This window comes from Euprymna scolopes, chromosome 11, assembly GCF_053919585.1.
Source record: "Euprymna scolopes isolate OS-2025 chromosome 11, ASM5391958v1, whole genome shotgun sequence".
NCBI classification, from domain to species: Eukaryota; Metazoa; Mollusca; class Cephalopoda; order Sepiida; family Sepiolidae; genus Euprymna; species Euprymna scolopes.
In genome coordinates, this window is record NC_136492.1 from 142,195,817 (window position 1) to 142,216,219 (window position 20,403).

Consider the following 20,403-nt stretch of genomic DNA (forward strand, 5'->3'; position numbering starts at 1 on the left):
CGAATTCATTAGCTGAACATTAAGTTTCTATGAGCAGAATTTGGAGTTTGTTTTTTATACGATCAATATAGGATTGCATTGTAAGCTCTGAAAACATTATTTCTATCAGAAGATTGGCATTTTTCGCCTGTAGTCTTGCATTAATGTAGATATGTACAGTGACTGGGAACTGAAATTGTGTAGCAGTCGATTAAAGAGACTATCTCGTCACAAATAGGCATTTGTGCCTATTTGATGTATTTACTTTCTTACCTTCGAATAAGCTCCGTGAAATTATCCAGAGTGACCAAATAAAACATGCCATAATATAAAGTGACCAAAACAAACGTGACATTAAACAGGGTGACCAAATAAAACGTGACATAAAACAGGGTGACTAAATAAAACTTGACATAAAACGGGGTAACTAAATAAAACGTGGCATAACACAGGGTGATCAAATAAAACGTGACATTATACAGAGTGACAAAATAAACAGTGACATAAAACAGGGTGACTAAATATAACGTGGCATAAAAAGGGGTGACCAAATAAAACGTGGCATTAAACAAAGTGATCATATAAATCGTGACATTAGATAGGGAAACCAAATAAACGTGACATTAAACGGGCTGATCAAATAAAACATGATATTAGACGGGGCGACCAAATGAAACGTGACATTAAACGGGCGACCAAATAAAACATGACATTAAACGGGCGACCAAATAACCCGTGACATTAAACGGGGTGACTAAATAAAACGTGACATTTAACAGGGTTACGAAATATAACGTGATATTATACACGGTGACCAAACAAAACTTGACAATAAACGGGGTGACCATATAAAACGTTACATTTAAAAGGGTTACAAAATAAAACGTTACATTATACAGGGTGACAAAATAAAATGTGAGACTAGACAGGATGACCAAATGAAACCTGACATTACACAGGGTGACCAAATAAAACGTTTTATTTGACAGTGTACAAGATAAAACGTTACATTAGACAGAGTGACCTACTAAAACGGGAGATTAAACAGGATGACCACATAAAACGTGATATTGGACAGGGTGGCTAAAAACGTGACTTTAAAAGAGGTGACCACATAAAACGTGACATTAAACGGGGTGACCAATAAAATGTGACATTAGGCAGTGTGAAAAATAAAACGGGGCATTTAACAGAGTGACCAAATAAAACGGTAGATGTGACAGGGTGAGCAAATACAACATGAAATAAAATGACACCAAATAAAACGTGTCATTATACAGGGGACAAAATAAAAGTTTACATACTACAGTATGACCGAATAAAATATAACTTTTATAAAATATGACAACATAAAACGTGACAGTAAACACTGTGTCCAAATAAAACATAACATTAAGCAGGGTGACCAAATAAAATGTGGCATTAAAAAGGGTGACCAAATAAAACGTGACATTAAACAGGTAACAAAATAAAACGTTGCATAAGACAGGGTGACCAAATAAAACGTGACGTTAAATAGGGTGACCAAATAAAACGTGACATTAAACGGTGTGATCAAATATAACGTAGGATTAGACAGTGTGAACAACTTAAACGTTATATTAAACAGAATGCGAAAATAAAACGTGACATTGAAAAGAGTGACCAAATAAAATGTGACGTTAAACATGTAACAAAACAAAACGTGACATAAGACAGGGTGACAAAATAAAACGTGACGTTAAATAGGGCGGCCAAATAAAACGTTACGTTAAACAGTGTGACCAAATATGACGTAGGATTAGACAGTGTGAACAACTAAAACGTTATATTAAACAGAATGACAAAATAAAACGTGACATTGAACACGCCGACCATATAAAACGTTACATTATTACGGGATGACAAAATAAAACTTGACATTATAAAGGGATGACAAAATAAAACGTGACATTCAAAAGTGTGATCAGATTAAACGTGACATTAGACAGTGTGACCAAATAAAACGTGACATCAGAAAGTTTGACCAAATAAAACGTGACATTAGACAGAGTAACTAAATTAAACGTGACGTTCAATAGTGTGATAAACTACCATGTAACATTAGAAAGGGTCACCAAATAAAACGTGATATTAGACAGTGTGACCAAATAAAAGGTGACATTATATAGGGTGACCAAATAAAACGTGATATTATACAGGGTGACAAAATAAACGTCACATAACAGGATGTTTAAGTAAAACGTGAAATTTAACAGGATGACCAAATAAAACGTGAAATTATATAAATATTTTTTTAAGTATGTATGACCAGACATGAGCTGCGAGATAGTGACCCTAAGTAATAAACATGTAACCATTTTTAAAACTATAGATCACTGGTCACAACAGGATGAAGCAACATCATAGACTACAACATAATTATTGAAAGCTCTACGAAAATTTGTTTTGTGTTATGTCACCAGTGTACCCGTTTGTAATTTTTTCATTATTTATTTCTTAAATAGCATGTTTTAGGGTTTAAAAAGTGCTGTATTATAAATAGCTTTGCAAACATTGAAAGTTACTTTATCAGATGAGTTGATACTTATTCTACTTTCAATAGATAACGGTATATGTTTAATAATGGATGGTGGACGGTTAGCGTGTTCCTTCATATAGAGTTTATAAGTGTCTAAATCAAGATCTAAAGTAACGTCAAGGAAGTTAGCATTAACTTCTTTTAGGCCAAAATCATTCATGTCCCTATGGATTGCACTCTTACCTTGATCACATTTAACACTTGTTGCGTTCCTAACTATTATTATCCTATCATCACAATATAAGCCTATGTATTTTCCATCAATCGTTTGCTAAATTATAAATTATATAAAGTCCAATGAGATCTGTTGCTGCTACAGAGTCCAGCGATCCCATTGATCCCCCGAAAAAATCGTTTGCCCATTTTTAGCCCATTGTTCTCCATTATAGACAAGGACAGTTTTGCGGCATTCCATAATGATTTGAAAATCCTCATTGGAGTCATTGGTATGGGTCTTAGCAATTTCAATTGCATTTCCAAAATGATCCTTTGTGATTGACGGGTAGTAACCCATTATGTCAAATTGCACAAACGCACATTTTTTTCTTGTTGGCAATGTTAAGAAAGCATTTTACACGATCCGCCGTATTTATCCATAGGTTCAGGTTGAATTACCATTTTAATTCTAGATTGATTTTCTCTATTATTCTTTTACTAATCTTTCCAATTTCGGGTCGTGTTGGGTTGATCAATATTGTTGCTGGTTTTGTGTGGAAGCTAGGTTTATGATCCTCTAAGCTTTATGATCCTCTAAGCTTATTTACTCTATCACTGATTTGTAATTCATCTGTGATTTTTTTGCTGTCCTTATTTATCAAATCAATTACGTTGTTATTTTTTACTTTTTTATAGTCTTTTTTTCAAATTCTTCTGAACTAGGTTATTATATTTCTGCTTGTCTAATGTATAAAAGTTTCTGGTCTTATCCGTCTTAACAAGGATATGCTGTGATTTGTTGATCTCTCCTACGATACTGTCGATTTTATTTTGGAAATGATTTTTGGTTTTGTGTAATTCTAAATTTTTAATTAGTGAATAGAGATTCCTCTCGAATAGCACTAATTGAGCACACAAAATACCAAGGATTATTTACTAAAATTAATAATGAAAATGAATGTCTTACTCAAAAGGATGAAATGGAAAGCTACCTTTTTTTTCTACTTGATAAGGATGATAACACACAAAAAAAGATATGGATTTATAAGTGTAAGATCACCACCAGTTATTCCACAATTAGAGCCGCACAACTGTCATTGTCTATAATGGAGAACAATGGGCTAAAAATGGGCAAAACAAATTCTTCGGGGTATAAATGGGATCGCTGGACTCTGCAGAAGCAACAGATCTCGTTGGACTTTATATAATTTATAATTTATAATTTAGCAAAAGATAACACTATTGATGGAAGGGATATAGGCTTATATCGTGATGATGGGTTTATACTAGTGAGGAATGCTACAAGTGTTAAATGTAAACAGGTTAGGAGAGCAATCCATAGGGACATGAAGGATTTTGGCCTAAAAGTAGAAGTTAATGCTAACTTAAAACAGGTTAACTTCCTTGACGCTACTTTAGATCTTAATTTAAACACTTATAAACCCTATACGAAGGAAAACGCTAATCCTATTTATATACACCCACAGTCTAACCATCCACCATCAACCATCCATTATTAAACATATACCGTTATCTATTGAAAGTAGATTAAGTAACAAGTCATCTCATGAAGTAACTTTCAATGATTGCAAAGCTATTTATAATACATCACTTTAAAATAGTGGATATAAGGACATAGATATAAAATATAAGGTAACAAATAGATCTAGAAATCGTAATAGGAAGGTAATTTGGTACACACACTCCTTTAATATTATGCTGAAACTCGGTACAAATTTTTTACAACTTATTAACAAGCGTTTCCCAACAAATAATAACATCTTTAATAAAAATACATAAAAATGAAGGTATAGCTGTGGTGATAACTTGGAAAGAATTATAAAAACATAATGGACGAATCTTAAGGATGACTAATACAGAAAGTGTAAATATTAGTGATAACACAGCTGTGAATATATGTAACTGCCAAAACCCTGAGGAATAGCCAATAAAAAATGAATGTCTAACCTCAGCAGTGATATATATAAATATATATATATATATATATATATATATATATATATATATGAGTATATACGTAAGTCTATATTGATATCTATATGTATATGTGCCCCGTATATATCTGTGGAGATTTGAGGATACGTATAGATGGGGATGTGTGTCTGCACCTGCGGATAGTCTGACTGTGTGTGTATATATTGTGTGTATTCTGGTATGCGTGTGCATGTATATGTATACGTATATGTATGTATATATATGTGTACATATGTATGGGTGTATATATATATATATATATATATATATATATATATTATCCGGTTAGGGTTCACAGATTTTTAAAGTTCTCAATCGACAGTCTTATTATTGATATTATTATTGATATTGTTGGTGTTATTAATATTATCGATATTATAGAAATTATTATTATAAGGATTATTAGTGGGATTAATATTATTAGTTTTGGTATAATAACAGCCATAATATATGATATCCAGGTGGGTGCATGGATGTATGTTTTTGAGGGTCCGTACATTGATATAACTGCATATGTGAGTATAAATATAAATATGTTATAACTGTATGTGAGCATTATGTATATATGTATGTGTATATGTGTATATGTGTATATATACACGGGTGTATCAAAGTGTGGGGATTTATACGTGCATTTATATATGTATATGTATGCATGATCAGGTTGATAACTTCCGGGGTTTTATGTTTATTTTTATTTTTTATTTTTTATTAGTTTATTTATTTTATTTTTATTTTATTTTATTTATGTATTTAATTTATTTTAATATTAATTTTATTCTTGTGTGTCGTTATAGTTATTGTCTGTTTTCAGTGCGTGTGTGTGAGTTAAATACAGCGATCAGTTAATATCAACTCCTGAGTACAGGTATAAGCGCATATTTGCTTCAAGTGTGTGTGTATGTGTGTGTATGTGTGTGTGTGTGCGGATTGAAAGACACCGGTCCATAAGGAATGGTTTTAATTTACTGACCGCGACGCAAAAATACTAAATTCTCAAGTGCCTTATGCCATAAACCCAAAAGATGGGGTGGATAAACTTAAAAAGGGAATATAAAAAAGGGAAATGAAAAAGATGTTTATTATCTTCAAAGACCTCACTTATCCTCTCCCCGCTCATAACCCCCACCCATGTTACAATCTAACTTTGTAAACGAAATAAGAAAATGTCTTTGTTTGAAATATAAGTTCTCGACGACAATTCTTGGCCTGAAGACGTAATCACCCAACACGGGTGATTACAGAAACATGTAAGCACATATGTAGCCATCACTGTTTTTATAAATAAATTTAATATATATATTTATATATATGTATATATGTATATATATATATATGCATATATATATATGTATATATATATATATATATATATATTTATTACTGCATTTAGAGAGTAAATCAATAGTAATTTACCAGTAACATCATTTTAATTTTATATAGTGAAATTCATGAATTTCAACCATACTGTTTTTGATAATCGATCAGTAATTATTGGATTATCTGTTTGATATGTGCGTATATAATTCATGATATAGTTAAGTTTCAAATTTATTTAACAAAATTGTTCCACATTGACACAAAATATGTTCAAGTTTAATGTATCTCAAAGATGCAAGCATTCTAACACTATAATTCTATTACTAATATTAATACTGCTAATACTAAGTCCTTACTGCAACATCGTTGATACATGACGAAAACATTTAATATTTCTGTGTCTATGTCTGATATAATTTCTAATTATTAAAGGTAAATATGATACTTAGAGGTTGTAATATTATTTGTGAAAGTCGTGTTGGACTGAAGCCTGACAAGCAGCCAAATTTTACGCTTACTCTGTAGATATCATTAGTTGTCGGAAAGCGTTCTACTCTAATAGTTTTATTCACTCGAACGACTAGAATTTATAACTTCCTCTCGGGTTACTTTTTCCCTGACAATACTGACAGCAAATGTTCAAGTAAAGTGAACAGACATCTCGTTGCTTAAATCCCAACATACTACCCCTGTTCAAATAGTAGCCAGTTACGCCAAAGTGGCACTGTTCATTGTTTGGTTCGAAAAAATACAGTTAAAAACAAAAATAATGTAATATACAAACTTATGCAGTGGTTGCTACTAATATTGTTCCTTCTACTTTGCTATTCATTATTATTGATCCACAAGGATCTTTCACACATGTCATCAAAGATCACTCTTTAAAAACAACCTGTTGGAAGCTGAATGACAGCAAGTCTCCTCAAAGTTCCCGTACTCTCCACCACTTTCAATATAATTTGCAAATAGATTTGCGTTATCGCAACATCCGCGTACCATTCATTTGCAGCTGGCAGCGGCTATTGGTGTCCACTGGAATTAGATTGGCAATATCCATCCGCAAGGTCCCAGCTGTCTTCACACTTGCTCAGCAGAGTTCTTCTCAGTTCACTTTGCTCGATCTTTGCATCCTCCTTGACCCTTCTCGGCCATTTGGTATGAAACAGTTTTTTTAGGGGGAGGGCAAATACAGGGTGAAGAGAAGAAATGGGTGAGGGGATGGAGAACATAGATATCCATCTTATTCTTGGTTCCATGTAATGCGTTTTCATGTTTTGCCTCTGTAGAAATTTATCTGGCTTATGTTGTTTATGTGTATTAGTCTCCGCATTCAAGGGCTTTTATTTTAATATTTCAGCTGTTTTCATTACTTTTATTCATTCTAACTTTCCAGCCATTCGTCTGATTACAATTTCTCCCATTCTTTTTTTCAAAGCTTTTCGAAATTGTTCTAGCGCTCTTACTATTATAAGTATTATTTTGATTTTCTTCATCATCCATATCTCTTTCACCTCTCTGGCTAGCTCTGTGTATTATTATTATTATTATTATTATTATTATTATTATTATTATTATTATTATTATTATTATTCTATTATTATTCTATTATTATCATTTTTATTATTATTATTATTATTATTACTGTTGTTGTTATTAGTATTATCATTATTATTATTATTATTATTATTATTATTATTATTATTATTATTATTGGCTTACAAGGAGCTTTCACACAGGTTATAAAGGATCACTATTGAGAATAACCTCAGGTTTTCCCTGGAAGCTGAGTGATAATATATTCACAGATTGCCAGTACTTTCCAGCTCTTTCGATAGCATATTCAAATGAAGTTGCATTATCGCAACAGTCGCGTACCATTGATTTATCGTAAGCAGTGCCCGTTGGTCTCCACCGGAGTTGCAGTGGTACTAATTCTGGTTGATTTTCCACAGCGGAGGTCTAGTTAGCACACTCGCCTAAGTATTTGAACTCTCCTTGAGCCATCTAGGCTATTTGGCATCATTATTTTGGGGGAGGTGCTGGGTAATGAGAAAGGGGATGGAAAATTAATAGATATGCAGCGTAAATGTTCTTGGTTCGATGGAACGTTTTGTGTTTTGTGTCTGCATCAGTTCGTTTGTCTTGTCCGTGCTGACAGCTTTTGTATTAATCTCTGCATTCAAAGGTTTTCCTTAATATTTCAGTTGTTTTCATTATTGTTATTCGTTGAATCTTTCCAGCCATTCATCTGATTCCAATTTCTCCCATTTTTTCCTCAAATGTTCTTGGGAATTATTTCCTAGTGCTTCTACTCTTATAGCTACTTTCTTGATTTTCTTTCATAATCCATATATCTCTAAGCTCTCAGGCTAGCTTTGTGTATTTTCTCCGTTCCTCCTTTTATTTGTAAATTTATCCTGTGGTCCGCTAGGATAGCAAGATCTATGATTTGACAGGACTTTGTTTCTTTTGAATATTTCGACATCCGGTCTTCTTGATTGGATGGGTGTATTCGCTTGTATGTCCATGACCTATTATTATTATTATTATTATTATTATTATTATTATTATTATTATTATTATTATTATTTGCACTGTCTATGAGTTTTCACGCAGGCCATCATTTAAGATGACCTGTTGTGTTCTCTAGAGCTCTGTTGAGAACAATTCCCCTCAGATTTCCAGTACTCTCCACCTCTTTCAAGAACCTTAGCAAAAGGATTTGCGTTCTTACAACAGCTGTACACCATCGATTTCTTGCTGCTAAGAAACATTAGCTTTCACCGAAATTTGTGTGGCAACAAGCCTCCCCGAGGTTCCAGGCCGCTTTGCACTCATCAAGTGTACGTCCTGTTAGAGTTTTCTCTCCTCAGTCTTTCCATCCTCATTGTCACTACAACTACTCGATTTACAATTTTACGGTTTCAGTTGTTTGGTTCTATGTTGGATTCCACTATATTATTATGGTACCGCAGCTTCCATATAGATGGTTAGCGTAATTTATGTGAGATAGTTTTCTCAATGTAAGTGTTTTCCTTAAGATGTCAGTTGTTTAAACATTATTGTTTGTTGTATAGCCTTACATCCCCTTGCTTTTGATTTCTCCTCGATATTTTTTATCCATGTTCTTTGAGACTGTTTCTAGTGATCGAACAATTATTGGTATTATATTGATATTCTTTATATTCCATTTTACTGCCAGTTCTCTTGCAAGTTTCATGTATTTATTATCTTTCTCTCTCTCTCTCTCTCTCTCTCTCTCTCTCTCTCTCTCTCTCTCTCTCTCTCTCTCTTTGATTTTCCGTCTGTGATGTGCTGGCACAGGAAAATATACGATTTACGATTTTGCAGTTTTTTCCTTCTTATTAATTTTTATGATTTCCGGTTTTATTACTTGAATCAGGTTATCTGTTTGTACATCCATGTCAGAAAATATTTTGTGATTTTGTTTTTTTTTTAGCATAGTTTGTACTGTGTTTTTGTTTTCTAGTTCTAGTAAACTGTATCCCGTTTACATTTGTGTTCAAAGTGTTAAATTTAAATCTACTAGGAGTTCTCTTGACAAACCATCAACTATTTGGTGCAGCGTCAGTTGATACAACTGTTTGAGTGTATTGTAATAATTATATATATAATACTAATATAACTCAGCACAGGCGATCATCAAACATTTCTATTCGAGAACAACTTGTGGTGTCCCTGAAGTCTGAGTGACAGTAAATCTCCCCAGATTTACAATATTATCCATTTTATTCGACAAAATTTTGAAAACGAGTTAGCGTTTTTTTTTTTTAAATTCAATTTTCACCCCAAACAAGGCACAGTGCAACTTTGAAGCAGAGGGGGTACTATTAGGGAATTAATTAGCGGGGTCATTATGAAGGGAGATGAGTAGAAAGATGTTTGTTAACATTACACTTGAACTTCTGCATATCATTGCAGTTGGGAAAGCAGAATCCCGGAAGGGAGTTCCAAATACCCGCAGTTCTGGGGAAGAAACTATTGGAGTAAAAGGCTTTCTTGCACCTAGGGATCTCCACTGTAAAGGGATGAGACTTAGTAGCTTGTCGGGTTTGTCGGGGGTAGTTACGTCGGGGAGGTACAAGTGTTTGCAGTTCGTCAGAACATTCACCATTAAAGTATTTGTAGAACAGGCAGAGGGATGCAACATCTCGTCGATGGGACAGAGGTTGAACCCTGTCCAGGAGCGAGAGACAAGCAGCAGATGCACCAGCCAAGATGTGACAACAGTATTCCATACATGGGCGAATGGTTGCCTTATAAAGGTATAGGATACTGGCAGGCGTAAGTAGTTTTCTAGCACGGTAGAAGGAGCCAACCTTCTTTGCAGCAGCCTTGGCAATGCTCTCAATGTATCTATTCCAGTTCATATTCCCTGTAAACGTTAGGCCGAGGAGTTTAAAAGTAGTACTTTCAGGCAATGTGTTCTTGGCAATTGCTATTGGTGGTAGAGAAGGTTTCTTGTAGTTATTGAAGGAAACAAGCTTAGTCTTAGCAGCATTGAATGAGACCAACCATTTTTGTCCCCATTCCACTACGGATTGGAGGTCGTCCTCTAATGTTTCTGCCATTTTCTTGGATATGTGTTCATTTGTTTTCCCCTCATATCTGTTATAGAGAGTGGTGTCATCGGCAAATATACCCATCTCCGAAACAATATTATCAGGGAGGTCGTTTATGAATATCAGGAACAATAGAGGTCCAAGGATAGATCCCTGAGGCACTCCCGCATTTATGTCATATTGTTTGGATGTACGTCCGTCGAGGACAACTTTGATTTTTCTATTACTTAAGAAGGATTTAATTACGTTATGAATTCTTCCAGTGATTCCATATGATCTAATTTTCCTTAGAAGACCATCGTGCCATACCCTGTCAAAAGCCTTAGATATATCAAGGGCCACCGCTCTACCCTCCCCTGTTTTATCCAATGAACGGTATATACGTTCAGAAACTACAGTTAAGATATCTGCTGTTGAACGGGCTTGCCTGAATCCATATTGTTTGTCAGTCAGGAGTTTAGCAGCTGTTAGGTACTGGACTAGGACTTTATTTACTAAGGACTAAAATATTTTGGCGAAAAGCGGGAGGAGGCTAATGGAGCGATAATTTAGTGGGTCAGTTCTTTCACCAGAATTCTTGAAGACTGGTACCACAGAGGCGGTTTTCCAGCAGTCGGGAAAACAGGATTCGTGAAGGCATTTATTGTAAAGTTTGGACAGAACTGGAGCAACCTCGGCAGAGCATTTTTTTAATAGCACAGCCGGGATGAGATCTGGTCCACATGCTTTAGAGGTGTCTAGGTTTTTTATAATAGCATGTACCTGAGAAGGGGTGATTTTCAAATCGTCAAGTGTGGCGTCTGTTCGCAGAGGAAAATCAGGGAGTGAGTGGTGTACCGAGTTCAGTGTGTAGTTTGAGGGAAACCGACTGGCAAGCAGATTAGTCTTGTCAGTTGCCGTGCAAGCAACCTCATGATTGTTTGCTAGTGGGGGAATAATTGACTGCCCATTATTAAATACGCTGTAGCTTATATTAAATACGTTTGTAGCTTATAGGTATTACCTTGTTAACCCAAGCGATACACACTTAAAATGACCAGAAAATAGAAAAAGTAGCATAAATTTCAAAATACTAGTTACAAATTTCACAAAAATTAGGGACATAAGGCACCTTGTTATGTTCTTTCAGTGTTCTCAATTTTAATTGTCTGCGTTTTATAGTGATTCCAAAATTAAAAAAATATTGACCCACAATAAAGCAACACAGGTTTTCTATCGGTGTTATCTTGACTTTATTTATCTTCAATACACCTTTCAGCTCTCTGGACATTTTGCACCTTTTCGTCTCCTTGATATTAACCTTATAGTCTGCTCGAGCAGTGTAATCTATGATTTGGTAAGACAGTTTCTCTCTTGTTATTATTATAATATCTAATCTTCTAGCTTTGATAAATTTATCTGTTTCTACGTCAATATCTGAGTGTGATTTCCGTTGCCAGTTTATGCTTGTACCATTCCTATGGGTGTTCAATAATCAGTTGTTTACATATATACAGGGTACTGCCTTCCCAATGTCAATATGTCTATTTTTGTACAATTTCGGGCTTGTTTGTTACATTCACTTTGTGTTTTTTTCCATTGCTTTTATATCTGCTGTTTTCTTGTCTTTTGTCGATTCTTGCTTTGATGTGGTTTGTTCTTATTGTGGTATCTTGTGCCGTTGTTATTAGTTATTCGGTTGCTCTGTTTAGTTGCATTGTCGTAGCCACCTCATGTGTTTTCGTGAGTCTTAAATTTTGTCAGCCTTTTGAATCGTCCATGTAACTGTTTTTATTTTTCGTTTTATCGTTTACCTCTCTATTTTCTCTAATGATAATTCATTATAATTATTACTATTATTACTCGCTAAACATTTGTACACTGACCTTCATCTGTTATTTTTTGTTGTCTGTGGTGTTTTCTAGACTTTGAATGGCGACATGTCTTTCTAGATTTCAAGTTCTCTCTATCTCTTTTGATGACTTGCAAATTAATTTGCGTCACTGCAACAGTCGCCTGCTATTTATTTCTTATTTAGTGTGGTCCTTACTGGGATATGGGTAGTAATAAGCCTTCTCAAAGGCCCAGCGGAGGTCTGGTTAGTGTTTTCTCTCTTCGGTCTTGCCATTCTCTTTGACTCTCCTTTTCTATTTCGTGCGACACCAGTTTATGCTAACGAATAAAAAGGCTAACTTATATTATTGCAATTTAATATGTTTCTATGTATTTTAATTCTGTAGTAGTTTCTATATGTCCTGCTACCGCCTGCCAATCTTATGAATTAGTAATCACATTTAAGATATATTTTCAATATTTCAGCCGATTTCATTATTGTTATCCGTTGTATCTTCTCAGGCATCTCTCTGATTATAATTTCGCCTATTCTGTTTTGGAAGTTTTTGCTATTTTTTCTAATGCTCTTACTGTTATTCGTGTTATCCTTACTTTCTTCATCTTTCATATTCATCTTTCATATTCCTTTGAGCTCCCTTACCAGTTTTGTTTATTTTCTCTGCTTCTTTTTCTTCTGGATCTTTACTAGTGTCTGCTTGGACGGTAAAATCTACAAACTGACAGTACTTTTCCTTCTTGTTTACTATTATGATATCCGTTATTCTTGCTTGGATGAGGTTATCTTTTCTATATCCATGTACCACAGGATTTTATTACTTTTGTTTTCAAGCACTGCTCCCGGTTTCTGCTTGTACAATTTGCCAGCGTTTTAAAGATGCAGTTGTTTGAGTAATTACCAGTGTACCACTTTTCCAACTTGATCGTGTCTATTCTTATATTAGTTTTGGGCTGGTTTGCAACATTCGCTTAATGTGTTTATTATTATTATTATTATTATTATTATTATTATTATTATTATTATTATTATTATTATTATTATTATTATTATTATTATTATTATTATTATTAATCTTATTATCGTTATATTAATGCGATAGCGTGTGTGTTCTTTTGTGTGTCACGCTTACATCCAGTTTTGGTTTCGGTTTCGACTATAACTGATTGCACTGTAATCGTCTCTCTCTATTTTTTTTATATATATCAAACATTTTTCTATAAGATTTGGTTTCGGCTTCGATTTTGGCTAAAGGAAGTCAGGTTATATATATATATACATATTTTTTTCATAAGTTTTTATTTTAGTTTCGATTCAAGCTAATAAATAATAAAGTCATGGATATATATATATATATATATATATATATATATATATATATATATGTATATGTATATGTGTGTGTGTGTGTGTGTGTGTGTAGGCACGTGCGTTTTAAATCGCAACTTTATAATCTATAAAAATCGATAGAACATGAACTTTATAATAATATATACGAAATCTGCAAGAATTAAAATATCATATAAAAGCGTACGTAATAGCTTAGATAAATACTTTTGCAGTTTTAACAAAAGAGCTACAATAATATCAGAACTTCTTCATTTACACTGAACATCTACAGAATGTCAACATCTCTTATTGCATACAAATGAGTCCAATGTGGAATTTCCACAGATCCCGCTAGTTGTTGTTATTATTATTATTGTTATTATTATTATTATTATTATTATTATTATTATTATTATTATTATTATTTGCTCAGAAGGAGCTTTCACACAGGTCATTAAAGATCTCTCCTTGAAAACAGTATGTGGTGTTCCCTGGAAGCTGAGTTATAACAAGTCTCCCTAGGGTTCCAGTACTCTCCACCTCCTTCGAAAACATTTGCAAATAAATTTGCATTATCGCAATAGCTGCTTGCCATTGATTTCTCGTCGGCAACGGTTATTGGTCTTCGCTGGAAGTTTAGTGGCAATAAGCCTCCCCAAGGTCCCAGTTCTCTTTGCACATGCGGCAGAGGTCTCGTCAGTTCCTCTGTTATTCCGTCCTCCTTGACTCGACTTGGTTATTTGGTCTTACTCATTTTTTTTTGGGGGGGGGCAGTGATGCTGCAATTGAAGGATGGGATTGGGGGTGGGTTAGAGAACATAGATATGCGGCTTCAGTGTCCTTGCTTCTCTGTAGTGTTTCATGCTTTGCATTTGCAGCAGTTTGTCTGGCTCGCGCTTGTTGCTCCTATGTGTTAATTTCCATATTCAAGGGTTTTTATTAATATTTCAGCTGTTTTTATTATTGTTGTTAAGTGCATTTTTCCAGTCATTCCTTTGATTCCATTTTCTCCCATTGTTTTTTCAAAGTGTTTCGGGATTGTTCCTAGTATCTTTTCCTCATCTTCCTTTTCCCTTTTCATCTCTCTGGCTAGCTCTGTGTATTTGCTCCGTTGTTCCTTTTCTTTGATAATAACCAAGTGGTCAGCTTAAACAGCAAAGTCTATGATTTGACAAGATTCTCTTGTCTTGTTCATTATTACTTCTTGCTTAGATGGATTTATCTGTTTCTGTGTCCATGTCCCATAGCACTTTGTGATCCTCATTTTTAAGTACTTTTGCCGGTTTATGTTTGTACTACTTGTCTGTCCGTTCTAAATGCAGTTGTTTGCATAATTCCCAGTGGACTACCTTCCCATTTGGTCGTGTCTGTTCTTGAATTTTAATTGGGACAGTTTGCTGCATTCTCTTGTTATATGATTTATCGTCTCGTCCAAGCATTCTGCATTTGCTGTTTTCTTGTGTTTTGTCGATCTTAGCTTTGATGTGGTTTGTTTTTATCGAGTTGTCTTGTGCTGCAGTTATTAGGGATTCAGTTTCTCGGCTAATGTGTCCTTTTCACATGCATGTACAAGTATTTTCGTTATTTTAATCTTTTGCCATCCTTCCGTGTAGTTGTTTCTCTCCTCAGTTTTCTTTTCTTGTCTCAACCTTGTCTCACTGTTTTCTGTTTTATTGATTTTTTTCAGTGTCGCTCGCTGTTATGCTTATTCTTTCAGTATTTTGCATTATGCATGTTTCTATTTGATTTTGTGTGTCACTCACACAATCTTCTATACTAACCAGTCCCCTCCCGCTGTCTTTCTTTTTTACGTAGAGTCGGTCAACACCGTCCTTAGGATGTCGTGCGTTGTGCATGGCAATGAGTTTCCTGATCGAGCTGTCCCCAGTTCTTTTTTAGTCCACTCAATGAACGGGCCAGAGTATCTTACTAGTGATACTGCCCATGTATTTATGCCTTTTATTACGTTTCTGCTATATAATTTGGCTTGGAGGAGTTTTCTTGTTCTCCTGAGGTATTCCGTTCATATTCTTTCTTTCATTTCTCTTGCTTTGATGGTGTCTGCTTCCAGTAATCCTATGTATTTATAGGCGTATTGTTCCTCTAGTGCCCGCATATCTGTGTGATGTCATTGTTCCATACTTTCTGTTTTGTATTTTTAATGTATCTAGTTCATTTTTGATCCTTGCGAAAAGTTTCAGATCGCCCATGTACATCAGGTGATTCATTTTATCCTCCGTGTTAGCGAACTTGTATCCGGCTTGGCACATTCTCAGTATATTGTTCAGGGGTATCATGGTTATGATAAGCAGTAATGGTGATAGTGATTCTCCTTGGAAAATGCCTCTTTGTATGTTAAAAAAGGAATTGACAGCTGATAGACAACACATTATTATTATTAGTATTATTATTATTATTATTATTATTATCATTATTCTTCTTCTTCTTATTATTATTATTATTATTATTATTATTATAGTTATTATTATAGTTTCTCAAACACTTCATCATCTACGCACTGTTTGCTCTGAGTTGTCAAAAAAATAAAAATGAATAGAAAATGGAAATATATAAATTAAATAAAATTCTCATTATATTTCAGGAAGAAAAATAAAATCAATATCTCATACATTAAAATATTTCTTGTGATTTTACTGGCATATTGACAATTTAACTGTCTGATTATTATCCTCACCCCTTAAAAATTAATTTTTATAAAATTATTTTTGCTTTATGCAACCTCAAACACTATTTTCACAATATTAATACTAATTTAAACAATGTTTTGTTAACATTTAACGAAAATTCCTATTTTTGCAAATGCTTTTCCACTAAAATAATATTCACGCTAAAAATGTGCAAGGCCGCTATTGTCAAACTATAGCATTTTCGACAAACAAAAAAATATGCATTTCAAATTTAAAGGGTCTTGCTAGGAAAATTATTCCGGTGTAAAGTTATCAGCTAAGTTAGTGGCAGTGTACATTAATTCTTATATCAGTCAGTAATGATTTTGGAAGTAAATTACCATCATGTTATGTACAAATATTTAAGCTTCTTATTAGTCAAAATGAATGAATATATATATATATATATATATATATATATATATATATATATATATATATATATATAAAGCAGAATGTGTGTGTGCGCGTGTGTCCGGTCACGAATAGGCTCCTATATGGTTGACTATTTTAAAAAACTGATTACATATAATGAAAGAAGATGTATCGAGGATAAGGAATGGGTATGTTTGATCTGGCAGAACTGTGGTTCATAAAATTTTGTTGTCTGCGTTCGCGTCTGACCCCAAAAGTATGGAAATAAAAAAATGGAAAAAAAAAACGTTTACAAGGGGTTTTGATATAGATGTACGTAAGAACACTTTGATAAGTGTGTTTAAACTTAAATAGGGATGGTATAATAAAATTGTGGGGGCTGCGTTCGCGCTTGTATTCCATGAAAATATGGTACAAACTTTAACAAAGACTTTTCGTATCTATTTGCGGAAGTATACTTTGATAATTATGTTTCAGTCTGAAGATATATGGTATAATAAAAGTATTGAGTGTTTGTTCGCACTTGACGTCCATAGAATGGAAATATAGCACAAAGTTTAACAAGGTTTTTTAATATAGATCCACAAAATATTGTAATAAGTGTTTCAGTGTGAACAAGTATGGTATAATTAATTATGGGGTTTATCTATTCTATTTTTACTTTCATCATATTTTGCTTTGGTTTTGATATCCCCGAATTCGAAGCTATCTCTTTACAACCGTTCCTTTTCATACCTTATCATACTTTAATGAACCAGAGTCCATTTTCTGTAGGCTGTTTTTGAACCCAGTCAACGACGGTACTTTTGCTAGTATATATATATATATATATATATATATATATATGTGTGTGTGTGTGTGTGCGTGTGTGTGTATGTGTGTGTGTGCGTGTGTGTGTGTGTAGTAAGTTAAAAAAATTGTATTACAGTGTTTGTCCCAACTAACTTGTTTCTACAACAGTCATACTCATACTTCTATCTGATACATATTAGTAATTAATTAAATGGTTTCAACTAAAATCGGTGTATGTTTACTACGATTACTGCCAATGCGCACTGAAAATATTAATATAAAACTCTTAAGACATTGTGGCATTAATAAAATTTAATATTTATATATACATACATACACACATACACACGCACGCACACGCACACAAACATATATATATATATATATATATATATATTTGAGGTAGAAAGATATTAAGAATAATTGAATTCCACAAAAGGAAACATAGTGCTCAATCAAACAGAGCAAATTATAGTAAAGTAAGTTGGATAAGTACATTAACCTTGCTTCACGCCAGTAATGGCATAGTGTATTTATTCTCCTCTAAAATTAAAAATGGTCGTGAACCCTTTTTTAATGTTTTAATTGTCTTTCCTGATGAGATAAACTCTATTCGAAACGGATTTCATATCGTAGAAAGATATAACTGTATCCACATAAAGAATAATAACAAACTATATATATATATATATATATATATATATATGTATATGTATATATATATATATATATATATATATATATATATACATATATGTATGTATGTATATGTGTATATATAGTGCGAGCAAAATCAAAGTCCGTACTTGCAATTTTTTCAAAAACTTCAATTTAAGCAAAATTTAATGAAGCCGTTTAAACAATCTATACCTCATTTGATACGCCTTTTATTCTTCTACAATTTTACCTGTTCATATTTGACTTTTAATTGAAATATTCTAGTGTTCGCGTCAATTTAAAAAATAACTTCAAATTGAGGAGGCAAAAAAACTTCTGCAGCAACAAATTCGCTTAAAGTCAGCTTAAAAAAACAGTTTAAAAAATCCAGAAAACAAATATGATCGTAATTGTTGTTGTTCCAGGATATACAACATTTAGTCCATATGCCACGACTTTCTCTTAGTGATCGTCAGGAGCTCATTAATCTCCACCTTTCTGGTTTATCCAATCGAGATATCGGCCGCAGATGAAATGTGATGAGAAACGGAACGAGAGACTGTGCAAAAGCACCAAAACACCGGCAGTGTTCGTGATGTCTCTAAATCTGGTCGTACTAGGGTTATCTCTTACAGGGAAGACAATGCTATCAAGATCCGTAGCCTAAGGAACAAATTTGAAACGGCTCCCCAAATCCAACAATGGCGCACCCTTGTTAAAAAGTTCTCTCTTTCTACTGTCAAAAGGAATTTAATTTGCGAGGATATGTTGCAGGACACAAGCCAATGATTTCTGTAAAGAACAAAAAGCGCCGTCTGGACTTCGTCAGATGCAATGAAGATCATGTTTCGTCATATTGGTCTTAAGTATTTTTAGTGACGAAAGCAAGTTCAATAGAATAGGCAGTGATTGTAGGCAGTACGTCCGTCAGAGGAAAGACAAAGAAGTTAATCCTAGATGCTCAGTTTCAACGCTGCAAGGTGGTGGAGGTTCAATTTTTGTGTGAAGTATTATTAGTACAGGGCCTATAGTTCGCTTGGAAGGTCGAATTAGTGCGACCAAGTACATTAATATGTAAACTGTGCATTTTCTACCCTAATTTGGTCGGAATTTGGATGATAATCCCATCTTCATGCAGGATAATGCTCCCATTCACACAGCTGACGATGTCAAGAGATTCATGTAAGAGCTTGATATTCCGTGTTTGGATTGGCATGCACAATCTCCAAACCTCAATCCTGTCAAAAACGTATGGTATTGCATGAAGGAACGGCTAAGCAATGATACAATTTCACATTTGAAAGAACTTTGAACAAAAATTACAGAAATGTGGGATGCCTTTCCTCCGGAATATTGCTTAATTCTAATTCAAGGAATTCCCAAAATATTGTAGGCTTTCAAATTGCAGAAGAGCTATGCCACAAAATATTTACTAGTTTATTGTGTTTCTGTTGTATTTGTGTTGCATGAATGTCCTAAAGTTACTTTTAAATAACAATATTTCATTGCGTGAACTTTCTTTTTGCCTCCTTAATTTGAAGTTATTTTTTAAATTGATGTGAACAGTAGATTATTTCAATTAAAAATCCAGAACACTAATTAAGAAACAGAAAAACACAACAAAGAACAAATTCTAGCACCCGTCTGTAAACACAATACAAACCACCCAGAACTATTAACAGAGATAACAAAAAATATTGTTCTCGGTCAGAACGATAAACTAAACAACATACTCCAGACAACAAAATTAATAAAAAACAACCGCCTAAACAATACTTAAAACACATACTTACCTGCTCTAAACTCAATCAGTACTTTACAAAAGGGTTGCAAAATGCAACAAACAGCAATGCATTCTTTGTGACATTATGATAGAAGGAAACACATACACATACAAAACCCAACGCAGACATTCAAAGATATGAATTGCACCTCCAGAAATGTAGTGCATGCATAGAATGCGACAAATCTTTCCTAGTCGCCACCAAAAATGTCAGCGTTAGGGTTGCCGTATATAAGATTTGCAGATAAGAGACACTTCTATGTATAAAAACACATACATACATTCAGTGGAAATAATTTTAAAATAATGTCAATCTTTCAAAGCAACAATTATCGTTACTTACACAGGAAAAATCATAA